Raw genomic sequence first — 25116 nt, forward strand, 5'->3', positions numbered from 1 at the left:
GGATGGGTGCCTCATTGTCCCCTTCCCTCTATGAAATTAGTCTCCCATGTAGGCTCCCTGGGGCATATGAGTCCCAGCCACTACTATTTGTTTTTATATGTGAGAGTCTCGTGGGATCGCAGCATTTATTGATGATTATTTTCTTTTATGGCCCCATAGGAGTCCCTCTATGTCCCCCGATGGGCCCTAGGGGGTTAGGGTATCCCTACCCTGTCGCCCATATAGCTTTATTTTTTATAATTTCAGAACCCATATCCCTGAGCTTTGTAATGGCTGCCAGCAACATTTTTCTGATGTTGCTGGCAGCCAAACAGAGTGATCTCTCTCGCTCTATTTTTAAATTGGCGCTCCCAAGAGAGTCTACTGAGACTCTAACGGACCCAGTTGGCAAAATATACAATTATTTTTTCATCATTTTTTTTTTTAAACTCTGAAAAGATTTACATTAAATCACAAAAAGCATAATCTGCAGACCAAGATCTAATGTCCGGCCGCATTTGATGTAATTCTGTTCAGCAGTTTTTGATGTAGGTTTGCCTAAAGAAATTTATGGAAAATTCATGGGGATTTTGCATTTTGGGAATCCCTTTTTTCTCGGCCCCTGCTTGATGGACCACCCCGAAAGGTTAAAGTGACATCATAATAAGATTAATTTATCAGTTAAAATGATCATTTTACACTCAAAAAGCCACTGAAAATCACAGTGATGTCATTAATGAAGTAATTTCAGATTTTATCAGTGATGTTACCAATGATATCAGAAAACAGGTCATGAGTGATGTAGTATGTGAGGTCACAAGCTGCGTAGTTACTTCAGTTAACTTTAACTTGTGAAATTCTGTAATTTGAGTTTTAAATTGTATTTTTAAAATACATTATTCACTTAATTATAACATCACTTTAACCTTTGTTTCTTTTAGTAAATATCTAAAGGTTTTTAATGTAATGTAAGGTATTACCATGCCTGATGATAATGTCATTTTAACATTTATCCAATTTAACATGTCATGAGTGATCATAAACAGTGCATGGCGGGGGTGCAAATTATAGTTAGCTCACTAAACTATAACTGGTGAATTGTGGTGTTTTAGTGTTTTAGATCACTTCAAACTTTGGATTTTTCAGGGAATTTCTAGGCATTTATTAAACGCAACCCAATATTTTGTTATCATACATAACAATATCATCACTTTAATCTTTGTATGTATATATTTAAGTTTAAGTTTATTGTCTCATTAATTAAAATCATTACAATTAAAACAAATTAGCAAAATAAGTATTTAAAGCTACTGTATATATATGGCGATTCAAGAATAGTAGTGCAAATCATATTCGAAGATCTGTGCAAGGTGATGCTAAAGTGATTACATTCTAACCAATTCACTTCTCACAATGCTAAAATTCTTGTTTGTTCTATTAAAATCATTACTATCATTATAATTAAGACAAATGGATAAAATAATCATTTAAGCCACTAAACATATAAGGTACTTCAAGATTAATCTTGTGCAAGGTAATGATAAAGTGTTTAACTTTTAACCACTTCATTTAGAATACTGAAATACTTAACGTTTGATAACTCTTATTTGGGCATGGGCAAATCATTCTCAGCTATTAATGTAAGAAGCCTTAAGTGCTTAACATTAAATAGTCATCATTTAGCTTCATTAACTATCACTGGTTATCCACAGGGCATAAATACATTGTGCATAAGAACATGTAAAAGTAAACTACATAAAAATACTAGACATTTAAGATAAATATGTAGAAATTTGGTACGCCTCAGTCAAAAACATAACAAACTGGCAAATGAGGGGGATTGACATGCCTGATAGACAAACTCCAACTGAATTTCTGCATGGCCAATGTCTTTAGAATCATTAAAACAAATTTAGTAGCCTTGATTTGAATAGGTCCAGTAATTTGGTTTTGTTCCCTTGGAAAAAAACTGAACCATAGGCTAGTGCTGGAATCAGTTTAGCAGGCATGATTTTCACCAATGCTTATTTGTAGCGCACCTTCATTTTTCTCATAGTGATTTAAAGCAAACATGGAGGAAGCTGTTTTACCTTATAATAGATTAGAATAACCTTTAAACTAAACTTTATTATCAAATAAAAACCTAAGTATTTATACCACCTAACCAATTCTATAGGCTTTTCTTTTACATGTCAGTATCAAGATCTAGCCGTAGACTCCCTATTGTCATTATTTTCATTTTCTTGCTAGTCAATTCAAGATGATTAATTGAAATGTATTTGTCAACAGACTTGATTAATTGCTGTAAGCCTACGGGGGTCTTACTGAGTAATATAGTATCATCAGCATGTTGTAGATATTTTAGATAAATAGTTTGTAAATTTGGGAGGGTGTGGATTCATATTTTGCAGATGTTGGTTCAGATCCACCATGAACAGATTAAATAAACATGGTGTATGCACACATCCTTGCCTTAAGCCATTAAAATCTTCAATTCATCGTGTCAGACTGGTTTCGCCCACCAGCTTGACCTGTATTGGAATAAAGGAGGATGATCAGATTAAGTAGTTTTCAAGGCACTCCTTTATGCCGCTCATTTGTTCCATAGCCAGGCTTGTGGAACTGTATCTAATGTTGCTTGCAGGGTCCTGGTCATTTTGTAGCCAAACCAGAGGAGCTGCATTGCCCCCCTCACTCACCGGGATGATAGAGTACTGCTGCCCCCCGAGGGGGATTTCTCTGAGTCAGCCACCACACTCCCACGGAGAATCATGATGTCCGGGGCCCGACCGCCTGAGGACAGAGTGACAAGATCTCGCTTGACTGGGAGGCAGCCGCCTCTCAGGTACATTTCTACCTTCAGCATTCTCTTGACGTGCCCTGTGCTCAAGGGCCTTTATCACTAATTGAAGTAGACATCACAGGGGCCTATCTTTAATTGTTATTGTCACAGCCATATTCCCTCCTTCGTCATTCGCAAAAAAAATGGAGGATGCCCAAGTACAACAACAATGAAGAAAGGACCAATCTGTTCTGAACATGGAAAAAGACAAGGGACTGCATCTTTAAGCTCAGCATTGTTCTGCTAATAAGTGGCCATCTTGTGATGGCTATAACCAGGGATTGATTTCTCTGATCTGTATCAAGGGCAAGGACTAATCTATAGGCAGTGCAAATAAATTACTTATATTGTATTTCTCATATACATCCTAGATATTATATACTTATCCAATATACCATATTATATGTACTATGTGTATGGGAGGTACACGTTTTTTACATATAATATGTATTTACTGTTAGTTTTACCTTGGAATGTATCTATCTTACTGATGTTCTAGCGATCCATTTGTAACAGAATCAGCTGACACTCAATGAACCCTAGTTGATAAGCCTGTATGATAGAGCTCTCTCTAGCCTCACCACACCTACCCTGCTGCTTATTACTTTTACTCTTGCGCCTACCAGGGCTTAGCCTTAGTGTTTCCTCTCTCTACCCCACTCTCTCCCGATCCCCTAGCCTCCCCTTCCCCGATCAGTCAGTCAGTCAAAAGTTTGCTTTATTCGGTTAAAATTTTAAAACCATCAAAGCACACAAGACAAAATTTCATGGTACGGGTAAATGCAATTACAAAAAATTCACACAAAAATAAATACTATACATTTTGGAACTAAATACAATAAAAGTATGTCTTTCAATTAATTCTATCATATTACAAATCTATAAAATCATTTCTACTTCAGCATTCCGTCTTCAACAGTTATTAAAAACAATAGGGGGGGATTACTGAGTGGGCTAAACCCTATTTCTACACCTAATGGCCCCGACGATGAAGCTAGCAACCCCAAAACAAACCAGAGGAGACTCCAGCATTTGTAAATAGGCCAAAGCAGGCCTCCCTTGCTCAAAATGACAATTCTTAAAAATCGGGAGAATATGTTTTTTACGCTGTGAAGAGTAAAAATTACAAAAAAATACCATGTGCAACGTATTTTGTTCAGAAATGTTGTCACAAGGGCAAGGCCCCAAAGTACCCTCTTTGAAAAAACCTTTGGGGTAGGCCAATAGCCAGGGAAGCATTCCATGTTTAAACCTTATTAACAAAAACAGATGGAATGGTTTTTTATATAGGTTAAGTATGGCTGGATCTCACAACCTAAACTTAGCATGACAAACTTCCTAACTGCCGGCTTCCCCAATTCATCTCCTTCCCTCAGCATCATCGCTCTGTTCAAAAATTGGGTCTTAAAGGCCTTTATTTTCACCTTGCTCAGCGCACATGGACTGTCAAACAATTCGAGACAGCCAAGTGACTCCAGGTTGTTTTTAATGTAACGATTCCATGGGATAGACATAGCTTCATCAAGGGACAATCAGTCTTGAATAATTTGTTGGTTTAGATTCGGAGGCTGCTGTGCCCAAACTCTAAACCAACCTAATAGTGAAGCCACGGAAATTTGATCAATAAGATATCCCACCCCCAAATCCTCATGTATGTTAAAAATTGAAGCAGAAGGGGGAAGAGACAACAATTTCCGAAAGAAAGTATTTTCTACTATTTGGATGTCAGGCGAGGCCTTATAACCCCAAACCTCGCTACCATATAGGGCCATGGGAATACACTTAGCTCTATAAATCTTCATAAGAGCGGGAAGCGGTTTACACCCCAAACGTTTCGCAAAGCCCAACAGCGCTCCTGTTGCTCTAGCAAGGGTATTCTTTTTCTGAGCACGTTGCATGACCCAAGATCTTCTATCGTCAAATACGATCCCCAAATATGGGAAGGTCTGCACTTTTATTAGCTCCTGCCCATCACAGAAAAATTTAACCCTTTTCGCCCTCGTCATATAGTAACGCAGGGATCCTTTTTGAGCCGGCTTTGGGGATATCTTTACTAACCGAGGTTAAAACCGCACCCAAATTATTAATGTAAAGTGAGAAAAGCAGGGGGGCAAGAATGCACCCCTGTCTTACCCCGCGCCTTACCTGCCAAGCATCTGACAGACTCACGTCTTCACTATAGCGGACGACTGCGGTAGTGTCCTCATGGATAAAAGCCAAAAATGAAATCAATACTGGGTCAAGCCCCAAAACAGCTAGTAAAGCCCATAATTTTTGCCGATTTACAAGATCGAAAGCAGTGGACAAATCCATAAAAGCTAAATGAAGGTCCCCCTGCTTAGCGACCGTGTATTTCCCAATAATGAGATGTAAAGTAAGGCATTGACCTACAGTACCCTTTCCTTGTCTAAACCCGTATTGTAGGTCAGAGATTATGGATTTATCCTCCAACCAACTTGTTAAACGGGCAAGGACAAATTTACCCATTACTTACATGGCAGAATCCAAGAGAAAAATAGGCCGATAACATGCCGGATCTTCTCTTGAACCTTTTTTAAATAGTGGGACAATAACAGCTTTGCCCCAGGAATTAGGAGCACCGGCCTCAGATGCAGCATTAAAAACACAAGTTAAAAGTTTTGCCCAAAACCTTGGATCTGCCCTATAAAGGTCCCCGGGGACTCCATCCGGTCCGGGAGCTTTACCTTTTGCCATTGACTCAATGGTCTCCAGGACTTCCCCGATCATTACTTCCCCTTCTACTATTTTCTTTAGCAATTAGACCCAACTCCATCCCGGCCTGCACTAAGTACGCCCCTTAGCTTATCTCAAACTCATGGCCCCTCATATCTTCCCTAATTCTCCTCCCCTCCCTTCTCCACCTATCACTTTGCCTCCCACATTCTACTCTGGATATGGTTCTCCAAAAAGGCATTGACCCAATATGGAGCTATACGGACAACATACCTATACCATTAAGTATCCACCAAAAGCAGCCAAATGTTTCAAACACAACCTTCTCCATTTACACCTTGAGAACTTGATCTCAGATCCTAACTTCTATATAAACAAAGGAGCTTTAACTACTGACATTATCTATTACACTAAGAGAAAAGCCCAAAGGAGGATATCCTTCTTTGTTCTGATCTCTGTCTCCACTTCTAGAAAAACATCATTTTGATTATCCCCTCACCAACATATAATGCAGCAGCAGCAGCAATCATCATATACCTTAATGGGATCATCCTCATACAGTCATCAGATCGTTATTTAGGCCCTCTAAACTCGATAATCTCCTCTAACACGCCACCTGAGTCCTCTACTAGGCAGTCACTTATTACCCCCAACATCAACACACACCCAGTCCAGCCCCAGCAGAATCTCTCGGAAGCGAAAGTCCTCCCCCCACTAGCAGTACCTCGCCTACACCATATCCCCCATTACGTAGCACAATTTCTAAATGTGTTCCACTAACTCTGACCAACACCATAGCACTAGTCCCCCCACACACCCATACAGTACTCACCTCGCCATCTCCCTCTATCCCATCCCTTTCTTCTCCCTATAACTACACCTCCTACCAGCCACCCCAAATAGGCCCAGGCTATTGTAGCCCCCTAAGCCCCACCCCTAGCCTACCACTCTCCCCCCACCATCAGACCAAGTAGTTTGTACACACCTCTCTAGATTCCAAACTTGAAGAGATCACACTCTCACTACAACAAGTCAAAGCAGATCTCCAAAGCCTACGGGGCCTTATCCTACTGTCACCCAAGGTCAGATAGCCTAATGTTGATTTTCTTAAGAGTTATCATAGTAACTATTCTCAAAACCCCCGCCTCTATGCAATCACCCTTTCCGAAGCACTTTGCATCCGAGATGGAGAACCTTACCCTACCCCAATGCGCCTACTTGACCATTCCGAATGAGTGATACTTTATCAACAAATGATATCCATTCTCTCCTCTTTTATATGATCTTTTACAACACAATTGCCACACATTGCACCCTGCCAACACAAATAGTCAGAGTTACAAGATCCAACCATAGAGGAATAATTAAAGACAATCCTACGCGAGTCCCCCCTCTCACAGGACCCTCTAGTTCCCACCAAGTCCCATCTCAAATGTATACTTCTAAATTGCAGATAGGCCTCAAGACATTCAGCAGACATAGCTGATCTCATACTCGTTCATGAACCATGAACCCGAACTTCTAATCCTGACCGAAACCTGGTTATATGAATCGTCTACACCCATCCTCGATATTCTGGGCTCTCCAAACCATGACATCACTAGATTAGACAGAGCTGATAGACCAGAAGGTGGCATTGCCTGCATCCATCGGAACAGCCTCACTGTGAACCGTTCTCACTCACCGGCATTATCCTCATGTGAATACCTTTGTATTGATATGACGTGTAGCAACAAATCAATTTGCACCTTGCATATGTTCTACCACCCTCCAGGTGATGACCTCACTTTTATTGAACAATTTATGGATATCGTGACTACATACACAGAACAACAAGGCACTCATATCTTCCACGGAGATCTCAACCAACATTGAAATGACCCAACTGACTGCTGTAAACAGCCTCAAAGCATTCCTCATGGACCTCGACTTTATTCAGATCTGCAACAACCCCACACATGAAAAGGGTTCAATCTTAGATGTTGTCATTTTCAATGCTGATTCCACTCAACTTGAAATGATGCTCCCTTGTGTTTGGTCTTACCACCACTCCATTATACTTCTAATCAATGAAGCTGTAAAGCTAAACACAGCTCAACCTATGAAACCTAAAATATGGAAAAGAAGCCTAAAAAATGTACATCAATCCACTGCCATCCCCTAGTGACAACCTCTTGTTTCCCCCGAGGACTTATTTGATGTACAAGCTCCTACAAACTACTACTTCAATTTCATGACTATGGTTCTAGACTCAGTTGTACCGCTACAACTGAAAAGTCTCTCCGCAAAAGACTCCAAACTATGGTACGATGGCAGCCTCAATGAGGACAGACGTTCCTTAAGACTAATTGAACATCGATGGAGAGCATCCCCTTCCCTTGACCACCTATAGCTTCTAAGAGTTACCAGGAACTTCTTCTACAAAAATATCAGAAAGCTCTACAGCAAACGTTTTTAGGAACCAGTTATACCAAGTCAAAAATAGACCCAAAAAACTATTTGAATTAGTTCATGCACAATCAAATGACCCACTAACCCCCCCGCCCCCAAGCTGGACCGAGCTCATCACCCAGCTGTGAAGGCTTTGCCTCCTTCTTCATTGAGAAGACCAAAAACATGGAGATTGACCTACAGAAGGCCTTAGTGCATCATTCTTACATCCCCAATGACACCCTTTCCCCTCGCTGGCAACCTTTAACATCTACACACCAAGGCTCGCCCTCAAAAACAATGCTGCATGGTCCTCCTTCAAAACTTTTAATGAAGGTGCAATCCTAAAAGGGCTGACAACATAGAACCCCTCTAAACACTTTGCAATCCTTTACCTGTGAATTTCTTAAATGAGTTCAAACCTTTGACATTGCAGCTATGGACCAATATTAGCGCCGGGACACCCCTATTTGGGGTAACCGTGCGCTCTATAAACTGTATTAATAATAATAATAATAATAATAATATTATCAACATCTCTCTGCTTCAAGGCATTATACCAGAACACCTTAAATCAGGACAGGTGTCCCCTATCCTAAAACATCTGACTGCAGACCACATGGACTTTAATAAATACTGTCCGATCTCTAACATTCCAACTCTGGCTAAACCCCTGGAAAAATGTTCAACTTTGCAACCAAATCGAATAATTCAACCTTCTAAACCAATACCAATCAGGTTTTTGCACAGGGCACAGCACTGAATCGGCACTGATGCACATAGAGGACGACGCACTAAAAATCTTAGACCAAAACAAAGCTTGCCTTTTAATCCTGCTCGACCTATCTTCGGCATTCAACGTCCATCAAACACGACAATCTTCTAGACCGGCTGAAACATAGAATAGGTCTATCAGGATCCGTCCTAAATTCGTTCACCTCTTTAATCCAAAATAGATCCCAAAGATTCAAGGTCAATCAATCTCTATCTAAGTCTATCCCAGTCACGTTAGGAGTCCCGCATGGCTCCTCCCTTTCACCCACTCTTTTTTACCTATTCATGGAACCTATCACTAAACTTCTTAGCTCCTCCAGCATTCATTATCACATGTGAGCAGATGACACACAACTGTCCCTAAAGGTCTCTTACCTGGGGGACATAAGATCTCTTAATTTAACTCTACAAAAAACACAGCTTCGGCTTGCTGAAAACCACCTGAAACTAAACACCCTCAAGACTGAATTCCTCCTAATTGCTCCTCCCAATCAAACATCCCCCACAGAGGAATGGCTTAAACAACTTATAGCGCTGAACTGTCTGCCCCCAAGTTATGAACTCAGCGAGATCGCTAGGAAAAACACTTATAAACATGCATAAACATATCAGTGCCACTACAAAAGGAGAAAACATACAGCAGAGCATTCTGAAAAAATTAAAACACTTTGTTTCTTCAAATGACTTCAGATTGGCAGTACAAGCGCTAGTAACCCCCATACTAGATTATGGGAGTACATCTCTTTGCGGACTTCCCAGGTCTACAACGGTCCCTCAATTAGGCTGCCAGGCTCAATATGGGTTCTAGAAGAAACTGACACATCTCCCCTTTACTTAGTGCTCTCAATTGGCTCCCATTTGAAGCAAAAATTAATCTAAACACCGCTTGCATTACTCACAAAGCCCTTCACTACAAAACCCAGTGATATCTAACCCAGAAATTGGTGCTCTCGTGTGGGGATGCATCCTCCAGAAGTGCCAGCACTCTTCGTCTGAAACCAAAAAGAAAATATATAACTGAGCCTTCTTTTGATTTCCCCAAGGATCTGGAATGCATTCCCCCCAGAAACCAGACTGAATCCCTCTATGGCCTCTTTCAAGAAAGAAGTAAAATCTCTACTCATGAGTAAACTTACATGAAGAACGAACTGACCCGCGTAACCGTTGTTGGCCTCCACTGTTTTTGATATTTTTGTATTTTATGTCTCTATGCACACATTTCGTAACTATCTATATCAGTCTCTCCCTGTAAAGTGCTCTGGAACCCACAAGGGTCATGTTAGCGCTATATAACACCCTCAAAATTAAAACAAACAAATAATAAAAGAAGGAAAGAATGGAAAAAAGGAAAGAAGAAGGCAGGAAAAAACAAAAGAAGACAAAAATGAAAGAAAGAGTGAAATAAAAAAGGAATGTAGGAATGAAGGCTAAAAGGAAAGAGAGAAGGAAAGAAAGAAGACACAAAAGAAAAAGGGAATGAAAGAAAGAAAGAAGGAAAAAACAGTAAAGAAGGCAAAAAAGAAAGTAAGAAAGTAAAAATGAAAGTAGGAAGTAGGGAACAAAGTGAGCAAGAAAGAAGGAAAGAAAAGTCAGAAAGTAAAACAGAAATAAAGATGGAAAGAAGGCAAGAAAGTAAGGAAAAAAGAAAGAGGCAAAAAATTAATAAGGGAACAAAAATTGGAAGCAGGGAAAATCTAAAAGAAATCAAGAAAGAAAGAAGGGAAGAAATAGTAGAAGAAAGAGAAGTGAAAGGGAAGAAGGAAAGAAATGAGACTCAAAGAAGGAATAAAAAACAAAGAAGAAAAGAAAAAATGAACGCAAAAATGAAGGAACAAAGGAAAGAAAAGAAAGGAAAGAAAGACCAGAAGGCAAAAAAGAAAGAAATAAGGAATGGCAATAAAAAAGAAGGAAAGAAAATAAATAAAAATGAAAGAAAGAAGGTAAGAAAGTAGGAAAGAGAAAGAGGGAAAGAAAGAAGGAGAGAAAGGAGAAAAGAAACAAAGAAGATGGATAGAACGATGGACACATGGTTCCCAGTACAAATGATTGGACACTAAACTCAAATTACACCCACCTGTGTTTAAATAAAAGTGTTGTATTTGTGCTGCCATTAAACATAATAAAGATTGGTTTGTTTCCTGTCCAAAGTTTATTAAAGAACCATAGCTAATTTTGAGTCCAGGAGCACAATATTGCATGTTGTGAAATATCAGAAGTCAGATAAGCACAGACCATTCCAATAGGAATTTACTACAGAAATGACAGAAACAACAATTGATAAAGCTGGAATGTGCAATGTGCCCTGTGCTCACTTCAAAGGCATCCCGCTATCACATCAGAAAAAAACTAAATAAATGGCACAGAAAAAAATAAACACATGGCACATGAGGGAACTAACATGTGTGGATGTGTTCCCTGTGAAAGAACTACATGCATTCACTCAGAGTGAAGCTATCCAGTGACTTAAGTGTGATTGGCCATAGCCCCATTCTGTATGCTATAGTGAGCAGAAGCAAAATGTGATTGACACAACAGAGAAATGGATGAAGAGAAGTGGTGGAAAACCCCTTAAAGTGGGTATATTGCACACATAATTATTGTAAGATCAAACGGTGTTGGCTAATGCCCGAACTAAGTATGTACAAGATAGATTTGGGCTTACCTATTAAATGGTACAAGAGCACGGGTAACTGTTTCAACAGTGTTTCATTGCATCAAGGCACTTATAAATGAACCAATAAAAAAATAGAAGACTGATTTGGAATTTTGTACAGTGATGTAACTAGCAATACATCACCATATTATATGAGAGAGAGGAGCAACACCATCTTGGCAATGTCAAATAAGACAGTACCTTCAAATGAATCGTAAAACACCCATTCTAAACAGCATCAAGTAATGTTGTTGACTGGGTAAAAGTTCATGACTCGATATATCTCTAGAACTGTAATTACCCTTCATACATTATTTTAGTGCTGCATCCACTTTGCAGCTCATTGATTACTGTTCAGTGTCATGTGATGGGTAATGCGAAAGAACCCAACAATGTAACTCGTGAATTATTAGAGGTAATTAGCAAGCAATAGTATAATTTAGTATTTAACCCCTTCAGCGCGGCGCGGATTACCGCGCCGCGCTGAAGGTTCCGTGCGCGGGCTGGGCCGTGACGGAGCGGTTCCGTCATGCGCACAGCGCAACCGACGCGCATGATGGAACCGCTCCACCACTCGCATCGAAGGGGTTAACTATTGTAAATTGTTTTTCAGCTATGATGGAAAGTACATTTTTTTAACCGTATTACCTATTTCTTGGGAATAGGGAAAGGAGATACAAGGACTGAAGAAACAAATCACAGCTAGTCGAGTATCATAAGTAAAATTAGCATCCAAAACCTGATGTTAAATTTAATAACAGTTGTGATTGAAACTGATAGTATAAATGCTGGTTTAATGAAGTCTGGAAGAATAAGATATGCAAAGACCAAAAACAATAAGTGTAAGATGTAGACATATGTCAAAATATCTCCGAGATCAATCTTGAAGATCATCTTAATACATTATCAGGTATGGTAATCATGGGCAAGGCAAAGCATCCAAACAAGCAATGTGTTGATATAAATCATATTAAAAGTGACATTTCTAAAATAACACAATATTCATCCATTAATAATCCATGCATGAGACAAATGTATAAAATCAACCTGAATGTCATTTTTTATTAGCATGATTCACCAGACAGTTCTTTTAAGATCTCTCTGTTATAATCTATTCTCTCTAAAACAATCATATTGCCTTCTTCATCTGTATTTAGAATGTTCTATTTAGTATCATAAGTCCATGAGGGCCTGGTGGTCTTTCCTAGTGAAGTGTAAATAAAGATTCACTTATCTACCGATTTATCTTGTATCAGAGATTATCCTTCTGAACCTCAAGATTAATCTTTGTCTATTATTGTTCTATTTGAAAAGGAGTGCAGTTTGAACTGTATTTGAGTCCAATGTCAGCAATGTAATTACACTCAATTTTTAATTATTTCAATAGTTTTCATGGGTCATAATTTGATTCACTGCTTAAAAGTAAAGAGAATGTCTGTGTGTATATATATATATATATATATATATATATATATATATATATATATATATATATATATATTCACTGAAAAAAACATAGGTTTCAGGTCTGATATAGTTAGGAATTTGCATTTAAAAAACCTTAGAAATTCACTGAAAAAACAATAGGTTTTAGGGGTGTTATAGTTAGCTGGACATTTCACTTGAACAAAACCATTGAAATTCCTCCGATATAGTTAGTTGTACTAACTACATCTCGCGCACCCGCAATCCACTGCTGATGATGTCACATATTACATCATTCATGACATGGTCAGTGACATCACTGACGACATCTCAAATGACATCACTGATGACATCACTGATGACATCATCCAGTGAATGTGGTTTGGTTCGTTATTTAAATATGTATTATATAAATATCAATTTGCATTGAAGAATGAGTGGATATATAAATATAAAAATCTGGATGGAGGATTTAGTAGCAGTGTGATTGACTGTTTACTTGACTAATTTATAGTGTCCCACTAAATATATTGGATAGTGACTAAACTGTGTGAATATCTGTATCACTTTGTCAGTTGTTGTGTAAACTGCTGCACGAGTTGGTTACAAGCTACGTGAAAGTCTATTTATTTATTGATTAGTTAACTGAGTATTTGTATGGGAGAGTGAATGTGTGTGTGGTTTGGTGGGGGGTGTGTGACTGCCCAAAGATGTGTGAATAGTTGATTCAGTAGGTATATGAAGTTAAAACTACATGTTATAACCGTTGTTTGGGTGAGTGAATATCTTTATGGGTGTGGCGATGAGCAAATATATGTCTCAATGGTACATGTCCAACAAACTAGAAAAATAAAAGCCAGTGTATGTGTCAGTTGTTGTATATAAATAAAGTATACATAAGACTCAGTGATTGTATGAGTGACTGTATGGATAACTGTATAGTTGTAATAGTGATTTTATAACACACTAAGTATGAGCTATTATCTATATGAATAGATGAAGTGGTGTTTTTATAAGTGTATGGCTAAGTAAAAGTAAGTATGATCCATTGTTTGCATAAGTGAGTAGGATGACTTCATAAGTGATTAGGATGTGTGCTGGTGTGTAATGTCAATATAGGTGTATAGGTATATTTGATAGTGTTCTATTGATCATTGACAGCATGTATGAGTGAATCTATAGGTAAGTGATTAGATGTGTGTATAGATCTAGAAATCCCTGAGTAGGTGTTTAGAAACTTGTATTGGTGTGTCAATGGTTTTAATCTGGTACTCTGTATTTTACAGTGAGTGATGAAAGGTTATACTAGTGTATGATGAGGTGTATCTGATTGTCACGTGGATGATGTCATCAGTGATGTCATCAGTGATGCCATCAGTGATGTCACTGACCATGTCATGAATGATGTAATATGTGACATCATCATTAGAGGATTGCGGGCGGGCGATATGTAGTTAGTACAACTAACTATATCGGAGGAATTTCAATGGTTTTGTTCGAGTGAAATGTCCAGCTAACTATATCACCCCTAAAACCTATTGTTTTTTCAGTGAATTTCTAAAGTTTTTTAAATGCTAATTCCTAACTATATCAAGCCTGAAACCTATGTTTTTTTCAGTGAATTTCAAAGGTTTTTTTAAAATGCTAATTCCTAACTATATCAGGCCTGAAACCTATGTTTTTTTCAGTGAATTTCAAAGGTTTTTTAAATGCTAATTCCTAACTATATCAGGACTGAAACCTATGTTTTTTTCAGTGAATTTCAAAGGTTTTGTAAATGACAATGTTTAATGAATTAATTGTTATACTGATTTTTTTGATACTGATTTACTACATTATTTAAACTGTTTATTTGTAGATATTTTATTTTTGTAATTACACTATACATTACAATACAAAATATACTTTCTCAGAATGAATTAAGTTAGTTTAAATACTTTGCAAATAGGCAATAGACTTTTAAGTACAGTAGTTACAGTTCTTGCAATGGGCAACACAATTTCAAACACAAAGCAACATTGAGCTCAATTTGAATTTCTAGTCAAATGCAGTTAGTTACTTTATGGATTACTTTTCTAACCACAGGACTGGATCCTAGATTCAGTCCTTGGACATCTCCTGTAAACAGTTGAGTAAAAGCGTTTTCGTTACATTAGTGATTTTTAAGGATTATTAATGTATTTTAAAAGTTGACACTTCGAAAAATGTTCACATAGAATCACCAATGTTAGACTATGGCAGAAAATTCACTTAGCAGGTAAGTTGTGTTATCGTTACTTTTTCTTACTCAGTGGTGGATCCTGGATCCAGCACTGGCCAATCTCCTGTAAACAGTTGAAAGAATGTGTTTAAGTCATACAGACGATTTTTTAGGAATATTTGTAGTTTGTGAAAATAGACAGAAACTTTTCTGCTGAAAACCACACACTGGATTCCTATGGAAGAAAATACAAGTTACTGGTAAGTATGCTTAGAATTACTTTCCAGGGCCAGTGCTGGGCTAAAAGATGCAGCACTGGGTTCTCTCCTGATAACAGGTGAGTAAATCGGAATTCATAGTTCAGCTGATTTTAGAGGAATATTTGTACGTTTCAAAAATGGACACACTGAAACTTTTCTGGTGAAAACCACACAATGGATTCCTATGGAAGGAAATACAAGTTACTGGTAAGTACGCTTAGAATTACTTTTCAGGGTCAGTGCTGGGCTAAAAGATGCAGCACTGGGTACTCCTGATAACAGGTTAGTAAATTGGAATTCGTAGTTCTGCTGATTTTAGAGGAAAACTAGCCCACCAGGTACCTCCAGTATGCGCCAGGGTAGTTGGCCCCTAGGGGACCTCTGGATTGAAGAGGAATTAATACCCCAACTTAAAACACGCCACAGGGCGTGCTTGCCCACATATCACCTCAGGCCCCGCCCCCTACCTTCACCACTGTGCAAATGCACCCCGTGGCATGTTTTAAGTTGGGGGATTAAGTCCCCTTGAGTCCTGAGGTCCCCTGGTGGCCAACTAGGCCACCAGGTACCTCCAGTAAGCGCCACGGAGCTGCGTTGCAAAGAGGTGTAAAAAGGGGCGTGGCCTCCGTTGGGGCCATAGGGAGATCCCCAATCCCCCCAAGCTCCCAGCCGGCTCCCGCGTCCTGCGGGAGCCGGCATTGCTTTTCCACATGGGGAGCAGCTAAAATGCTACTCCCCATGTGGAAAAGCAATCTGCTTTGCTTCATTGAAGCGAGAGCAGGTTTCCCTGCTCTCGCTTCAATGAAGCATAGCAGTTTGCAATGACAGGGTGGGAGCCGCGAGGCTCCCGCCCTCTCATTGCAAACTACAGTGTCCCGGGGGTGGGCACCCCGGGACACTGCAGGAGCTGGCCCTGGGGGGTGGCGGTCCCCAGGGCCTATACAAGGCTCCAGGAGGGGGGATGCGTGGCCCCCCTCCCACATTGACAAGTTGCCCCGGGGGGTGGTGGTCCCCAGGGCTGGGGGGGCTGAGGGCTCCCCCACCATGTTGAAGAAGCCCCAGGGGTTGGCGGTTCATGGGGCTGGGGGGGCTGAGAGCCCCCCCACCCATGTTGAAGAAGCCCCGGGGGGGCAGGCCCCGGGGCTGCTGGGGGGCCGTGAGCCTCCCATATACCATCTTCGAGCCCCGGGGGTGGCTGTCCCCGGGGCAGTGTGGGGGAATTGGGACCCTCCCACTTGTTTTTTAAATTATGCCCCCCGGGATTTGGCCCCGGGGGCAAATTAGCATATTCAGCGCGGGAGCCAGCGCTGACATTTTTTTTATTTTCGGCCAAAATTCGCGCTGGGTGCGCAAATCTCGCCATTTAAAAAAAAAAATCTATTTCTGGCCCTGGGGGTCCTTGTGGGACCCCTGAGCAGGCCTAGAGGGTCAGGGTGTTTTTACCCTGCCCCCTTTTTCGTTTTTCGCGTTTGTTTTTTAGGTTTCTTGTGCCTCAGTTCTACCGAGGCACAAGATGGCTGCCAACACTTCATGATCTTGAGTGTTGACATTCAATTACAATACAGCTCGTGCACGCCAGTGTGTGCGCTGGGTGCGCATAGGGTGCTCAGATCCTCCGAGGCCATAGATATATGTATTTTTAACTCTAACTTTCTCAGGAACTACTGAACGGATTTACACCATTTAAGCAAAAGGCACGAGTCTGAACTGAGGACTACCTCTTTGCCAAATTTGGTGTAATTCCACTCAGCAGTTCGGGCTATAGCTGCATCATAAGGTCATATGGGAAAATGCATGGGGAAAACGTGTTTTGGGACCCCCCTTTTTTCTCGGCCCCCGCTTGATGAATCACAGTGAAATTTTCAGGATAGGAGCGGACCAGAGCTGGCCAAAAGTTTGGAAAATGTTGCGAGGATTCGTCAATCGGCGCCAAACGTTATTCCAAATAGAATGTTGCGGATTTCCTATGGAAAACAGGTCCTAACTATATCTACCTACTGGTAATATATATATATATAATATATATATATATATATATATATATATATATATATATATATAATCTACTGGTTATAGTTAGGACCGAGTTCCCATAGGAAATCTGAAAATTCTATTTTGAATAACTTTGACGCCGGTTGACTTATCTTCGTGACATTTTCAAAACTAATGGGGCGCTCTGCTCAGCTCCTACCCTGAAACTCTCGGGGTGATTCGTCAAGTGGGGGCTGAGAAAAAAGGGGGGTCCAAAAACACATTTTCCCCATGCATTTTCCCATCGGACCTTTAGTCGAAGGTACAGCCCGAACGGCTGAACAGAATTACTTGAAATTTGGCAAAGAGGTAGTCCTCAGGTCAGGCATGTGCCTTTTGCTTAAATGGTGTAAATCCGTTCAGTAGTTCCTGAGAAAATCAAAAGTAAAATAACATATATATCTGGGCAGAGCCTAACCACACATCTCATCGTGAGATCTGATTGGCTGTCAGCACTTCATTTAAGAAGTGTTGGCAGCCATCTTGGGACCAATATACATGATAGCACCTCATTAAAAAGCATTGCAGTTAATAGAAGGTTTTAAGACTTTAGTTACATTATAAATCATTTGTTGATGGTACCATACTCATTTTAGGAATTGTGATGTGTTCTAAGGTGATTTTAACATGTGAAAAAGCCTTCTGCAGTGATATCATGATTCATGTTTGAGAGAAAACTATTTTCTCATGCTTTTCCCACAGAGGTTTGGAAGGTGATCTATAAGCTAACTGAGAGCATATTTTCTGTAAATTCACATTATCTTTCTCAGTCATGTGAGAATGAAGTCTGACATTCTCAGTAAAACATGTACATCCAACAAGGGCAGAGACTGTCAGTTGACTCCTTTGTGTTCTACTGCAGCTTCCCAGAGTGTTCTAAAGAACAACTAGAGTGCTAACAGTCCTACTTATGACAAACGTATGGCACACCTGAAGCCAACTTGGTTTGAATAAAGTGGTAATTCTTAAAACATTTAATTTAAAAAGGAACAAAATGAGGGGGTTCATTTTGCCATTGAAAGTATGATTAGTGCTGCAGAAAGAAAAAATAGGGCACATTTTGAGTGACTTCTCAAATCCTCTTCTATTTCATTAAAAAATTCTGACATGCAGACTGAAACATGCACTTTCAATACCAGCAGCAGACTTCCCTGGTGAGCAGTAGCTTTACTACAGTGATCTAATAAGCAACTAGAGTGCTATCATTCTGAATTTATGGCAAATTTGTGACACATCTGAATGCTTTCTTGATGGAATCAAAGTAAAAAACTGAAAGTACTTCCTACTGAGGAGACTATAAAATGAGGAAATTAGGAAACATCATAACAAATAAGTCTCCCAAATTGGCCACCAGAGACAAAAGAGCCCAAATGTAGCCCAAATATCACCCAGATGTAGCCCAAGTATAGCCCAATGACAGAATGTCCCAGAGTGTTCTAACGAACAACTAGAGCGCTAACAGTCTTACTTATGACAAAAGTATGGCACACCTGAAGCCATCTTGAATGGAATCAAGTGGTAACACTTAAAACATTTAATTTACAAAGGAACACAATGAGGGGTTTCATTTTGCCATAGAAATTATGATTAGTGCTGCAGAAAGAAAAATTAGGGCACATTTTGACTTCTCAAATTCTCTTCTATGTCAGAAAAAAATTCAGACATGCAGACTGAAACATGCACTTTCAATACCAGCAGCAGACTTCCCTGGTGAGCAGTAGCTTTACCACAGTGATCTAATAAGCAACTAGAGTGCTAACATTCTGAATTTATGGCAAATTTGTGACACATCTGAATGCCTTCTTGGTGGAATCAAAGTAAAAAACTGAAAGTATTTCCTACTGAGAAGACTGTAGTAAATGAGGAAATTAGGAAACATCATAACAAATAAGTCTCCCAAAATGGCCACCAGAGACAAAAGAGCCCAAATGTAGCCCAAATATCACCCAGATGTAGCCCAAGTATAGCCCAATGACAGAATGTCCCAGAGTGTTCTAACGAACAACTAGAGCGCTAACAGTCTTACTTATGACAAAAGTATGACACACCAGAAGCCATCTTGAATGGAATAAAGTGGTAACACTTAAAACATTTAATTTACAAAGGAACACAATGAGGGGATTCATTTTGCCATAGAAATTATGATTAGTGCTGCAGAAAGAAAAGTTAGGGCACATTTTGACTTCTCAAATCCTCTTCTATGTCATAAAACAATTCTGACATGCAGACTGAAACATGCACTTTGAATACCAGCAGCAGACTTCCCTGGTGAGCAGTAGCTTCACTACAGTGATCTAATGAGCAACTACAGTGCTAACATTCTGAATTTATGGCAAATGTGTGACACATCTGAATGCCTTCTTGATGGAACCAAGTAAAAAACTGAAAGTATTTCCTACTGAGGAGACTGCAGTAAATGAGGAAATTAGGAAACTTCATAACAAATAAATCTCCCAAGATGGCCACCAGAGACAAAAGAGCCCAAATGTAGCCCAAATATCACCCAGATGTAGCCCAAGTATAGCCCAATGACAGAATGTCCCAGAGTGTTCTAACGAACAACTAGAGCGCTAACAGTCTTACTTATGACAAAAGTATGACACACCAGAAGCCATCTTGAATGGAATAAAGTAGTAACACTTAAAACATTTAATTTACAAAGGAACACAATGAGGGGATTCATTTTGCCATAGAAATTATGATTAGTGCTGCAGAAAGAAAAATTAGGGCACATTTTGACTTCTCAAATCCTCTTCTATGTCATAAACAAATTCTGACATGCAGACTGAAACATGCACTTTGAATACCAGCAGCAGACTTCCCTGGTGAGCAGTAGCTTTACTACAGTGATCTAATGAGCAACTACAGTGCTAACATTCTGAATTTATGGCAAATGTGTGACACATCTGAATGCCTTCTTGATGGAACCAAAATAAAAAACTGAAAGTATTCCCACTGAGGAGACTGCAGTAAATGAGGAAATTAGGAAACTTCATAAGAAACAAATCTCCCAAGATGGCCCCCAGAGACAAAAGAGCCCAAATGTAGCCCAAATATCACCCAGATGTAGCCCAAGTATAGCCTAATGAATGAATGTCCCAGAGTGTTCTCAAGAACAACTAGAGCGCTTACTGTCTTACGTATGACAAAAGTATGGCACACCTGAAGCCATCTTGATTGGAATAAACTGGTAACACTTAAAACATTTAATTTAAAAAGGAACACAATGAGGGGGTTCATTTTGCCATAGAAACTATGATTAGTGCTGAAGAAAGAAAAATTAGGGCACATTTTGAGTGACTTCTCAAATCCTCTTCTATTTCATTAAAAAATTCTGATATGCAGAATGAAACATGCACTTTTAATACCAGCAGCAGACTTCCGTGGTGAGCAGTAGCTTTACTACAGTGATCTAATGAGTAACTAGAGTGCTAACATTCAGAATTTATGGCAAATGTGTGACATATCTGAATACCTTCTTAATGGAATCAAAGTAAAAAACTGAAAGCATTTCCTTCTGAGGAGACTGCAGTAAATGAGGAAATTAGAAAACTGCATAACAAATAAATCTCCCAAGATGGCCACCAGACACAAAAGAGCCTAAATGCAGCACAAATATCACACAGATGTAGCCCACATGTAGCCCAATGACAGAAGTGTGCAAAACACTTATCGTTTGTGTATTTGCAGTTTTATATAGTGCAGACTTGTCAGGTATTGGAATGCTTTACATGAGCATTGGTTACATAACACAAGATCAAATTCATTTTGGTTGTAGACATGGGGAGATTAAGTGATTTGACCACAATCACAGAATGTTGAGCTGAAGCAGAAACTCCAACCTGGTTCCCCAGTTGCAAAGTCTGCAGCTCTGGAAGTAACACCACATCCTCTCGCCAAGGTGCAACATTTAATCAAGTGGTCAACTGGATAAAAAAACATAAAGATTACAAATAATTGAAAAGTTCTTTGTCACTATTTGAAAACTCAGAAAATATGTCCTCATTTTAGTTTTTTAGAGCACTAACCATAATTTTGATGCAAATAAGACCCTCTCATATATGTAATTTCTAAAGGAAATACTCTAGGTATTACAATTTTGATTACATCAAGATGACGTCAGGCGTACAACACTTTTGTAATAAATATAGAATGTTAGCAATCTAGTTGTTTATTGGGATACTGTTGAGAGGCAGAGGCCAGGGGAACGGACTCTGAAAATTGAAGGCAGGTAGGAGAGTGCAGAGGCAACAATTTGACCACACTGGGCATGCAGGAAGGGCAGTGGCAGCACAACAGACTATGGAGGGCAGTGGAAAGGGGTGCAGGGGCAACAAACCAACAATACAGGACTGGCAAGAGAGGCTGTGGCAATATAATAGACCATTGTGGGCAGAAGGAAGAGGCAGTGGTAGTACAACCATACATGCCAACGGACCTGTTTCAGCCAGGAAACGTCCAATGCTTTTAAGCTCAAATTGGCTTTATTTGATCTGTCTCCTGTCTACAATCTCCTCTTTTTCAATGTAACTCAAAGGGGAAAATCAATACCCCAGTTTTTTTTTCAAAATCTCCCTCTTACCAAGTTCAAAATGTTCACAAGTATGGTACATTGAATCATGGTAGGCAGGAGGAATTGGGGTAGGGACATGGACTTGGATAACAGAGGACAGGAGGGACATGGAGAGGTGCACCAAACTGACCCTACAGTGCAGGCATCAGGGTTTGCAGCAGCACAATACACCACACAGCGCATGCGGGACGGGAGTGCAGCACAACAATCCTTAGAAAGCAATAGGGAGGGAACAGGACCATGCACATGGACAACAGAGAACAGATGGGAAAGAGGCAATGGTAGCTAGCTGACCATAATGGAGAGAAAGCTGCAGCATAACAGACCATAAAGGGCAGGAGGGACGGATCAGGGGCATTACAATCGAACAGACAAGCCAGGAGGGAGAGAATAGGGGGTCTGCACATGGAAACAGAGGGCTGGGGGCAAGGTGGCAGGGCAGGAGCAGCAAGATGACCATGGAGGTCAGGCAGGATGGGCACTAGAAACAAGTCACACCATGGAGAGCAACAATGAGACTATGGTGGCATACACACAGACCATGGAGGGAAGGTGAGAGGGGTCAGGGGCAGCTAGCTGACCACACAGGAAAGATGGGAGGGGCCATGGCAGCACAGAAGACCATGCATGGCAAGTTGGAGGGTTAGTGGCAGCACAATAGCTATGATGGGCAAGAAGGAGGGTGCAGGGGCATGCACAAAGGACCATGGAGGATAGAAGGGAGGGTCAGGACCTGGGCACAGACAAGAGAGTTCAGGGGAAGGGGCCTCACAACAGACCGCGCGCGGCAGGCAGGAGGAGCAGTTGCAGCACAACAGATCAGGGAGGGCAGAAGGGTGTGGCGGTAAAATGGACCATGGAGGACAGGAGGAAGGGGATAGGGGCATGGCATGTGGACAGGCAGGGTGGAGGTAGCAGGGACAGGTTACAGTCACTCGACAATGCTAGGCAGGTGGGAGGGGAGTGGCAGCTCAACAGAACACTCAGAGTAGATAGGAGTTGCAGGTTCATGGAACATAGTGGGCAAAAAGGATGGAGCAGGGGCATGCACAAAGACATCGGAGGGCAGAGGGAAGGAGTATAGGGGCAGCAAGCTAAGCACAGAGGCTAAGCAGGAGGTCAATGATGGGCCATAGAATTGGGCAATGGAGGGCAGGAGGAGTGGACTAGTACATCATGCTAAATGGAGGGCAGTGGCAGCACATCAGACCATGCATGGCAGGAGAGAGGAGGCTAGTCCATGGATTCAGACAACAGAGGATAGGGAGGAGGTGGATGGGGCAGCAAGCTAAATGTTCAGAGAAGGTGGGTATTAGGAACTTTATTGTTTTTAAAATGTGTGTCTGTTCGGACTACTTAAAATATGAACAAGTATGCAGCATAATCTCACTTTTATTCAGGAAGAAGAGGATGTTTGTGACTGTGACTCCGGGCTCACTTGGCAGAAACACCCCCTGACCCTCCACCCCCAACGCAAAATGTAATGCCCGTGAAAAGGGTAGGTGAACGCAGTGTTATATAGAACATAGTCCTGAGAGAACGATTGAAAATGAAAACTAGATGTAGTATATGGTATAAACTATGCACCAAAAAGTGTGATATAAGATGAACCCGGGCATGAAATATAATATGCAATACATTGTGCGGAATGACAGATTCATTGGAGAGCGCGAGATAGCACAGGCACTAGCGCGTGCTATGCGATATGCGCCTTGGAGTGTAATATGCACAGGGCAGTGTTGTGTAACATAACTAGTCTCTGAAGTTGTAATATAAAATATGTGCTGGGGAGTGTAATGTTGCATATGCACTGTGACAAAGATATGGATCCCAGATTGTAATATGTATGGCATAGCGCTGTGCGTTATAACATACACATCGAGGAAGGCACGTTAGATGGGGCAATATAACCCGTGCAAAGGCAAGTGTGGCATGACATATTCACGGGGTGGTGTTACAGTGCACATGGGCTAGAGAGTGGCATAGCATACGCACTAGCTGGTGGAATACAACACAGAGGTGTGAGGCAATCGGCGGGCACTGGTGGGTGTAACACAGCATTGGGCTCAGCAAGGAGCACGCTGTGACTCTCAAGTGAGGTTCGTCTCCTTTCCAGAGAGTAAAAAAAAAAGTATTACACATCCGGCGGTGGATGTGTTTTTTATTAACCGTGAGGGGGGTTTCTTGCATAGTTTGGTCGAATTTTTGTCGAATCCCCTTTGAATGGCTTGGTGTGCGTGTATATTAAATGTGCCCGTCAATAGCTACCCATGTTTGTATAAATAAATGACAAGGGTGTCTACTTGGAGAGTACCCACCGGCGGGGGCGCCAGGATTAGGCACGGTAGGGCGTCAGACACATCAGAGCTTCACTAGCGGTGTAAATACATTCCATGTGGATTCATTCTATGCATAGTCGCCTTTTAAGGAATATCACGCAAATCGTCATGGTGATAGGTACATACGGTTTGTCCAGCATGTCCTAAGTGTTTCTATGAATATATATATTTTTAAAATAATAAAAAACAAAGGCCGGCCCCGGGGGATGGGTTCCCCGGAGCCATAAGTGGCCTGAGGAGGGGGGGCAACGCAGCCCCCTCCTAAAGAATTTAAATAAAAAGAGGCCATGACACGGGGGTTGGGGTCCCCGGGGCCGATTAAGGCCTTGGGAGGGCCAAATTTATTTTTTTCAACAAAAAAAATTAGGGTGCAGGCCCTGGGGGATGGGGTCCCCAGGGCCAGTAAATTAGAAAAAGAAGGGGGGCCACACAGCCCTCCTTCTTAAAAAAAATAATAAATAAAAGACCGGCATCGCGCTGGAGGCCATGCCCCCTCCTTGCAGCACTCTGCAAACGCGCCCCCTGGCCAGTTGTAAGTTGGGGAATTAATTCCCCTTCAATACTGAGGGTCCCTGAGGGCCAACTAGCCCAACAGGTATCTCCAGTGTGTGCCAGGGAGCTGCGTTGCAGACAGGTGTTCTGAGGCCACAACCCTTTTTACACCTCTATGCAATGCAGCTCTGTGGTGCTTACTGGAGGTACCTAGTGGGCTAGTTTGACCCTAGGGACCCTTAGGATTCAAGGGGACTTAATCTCTCAACTTAGAACGGCCACAGGGCGCGTTTACACAGTGGTGAAGGGAGGGGACGGGGCCTGAGGTGACGTGTGCAAACACGCCCTGTGGCGCGTTTTAAGTTGGGGAAATAATTCCCCTTCAATCCTGAGGGACCCTGGGGGCCAACTAGCCCACCAGGTG

Source organism: Triturus cristatus, chromosome 4_1, assembly GCF_964204655.1.
Source record: "Triturus cristatus chromosome 4_1, aTriCri1.1, whole genome shotgun sequence".
In the NCBI taxonomy this organism is placed as follows: Eukaryota; Metazoa; Chordata; class Amphibia; order Caudata; family Salamandridae; genus Triturus; species Triturus cristatus.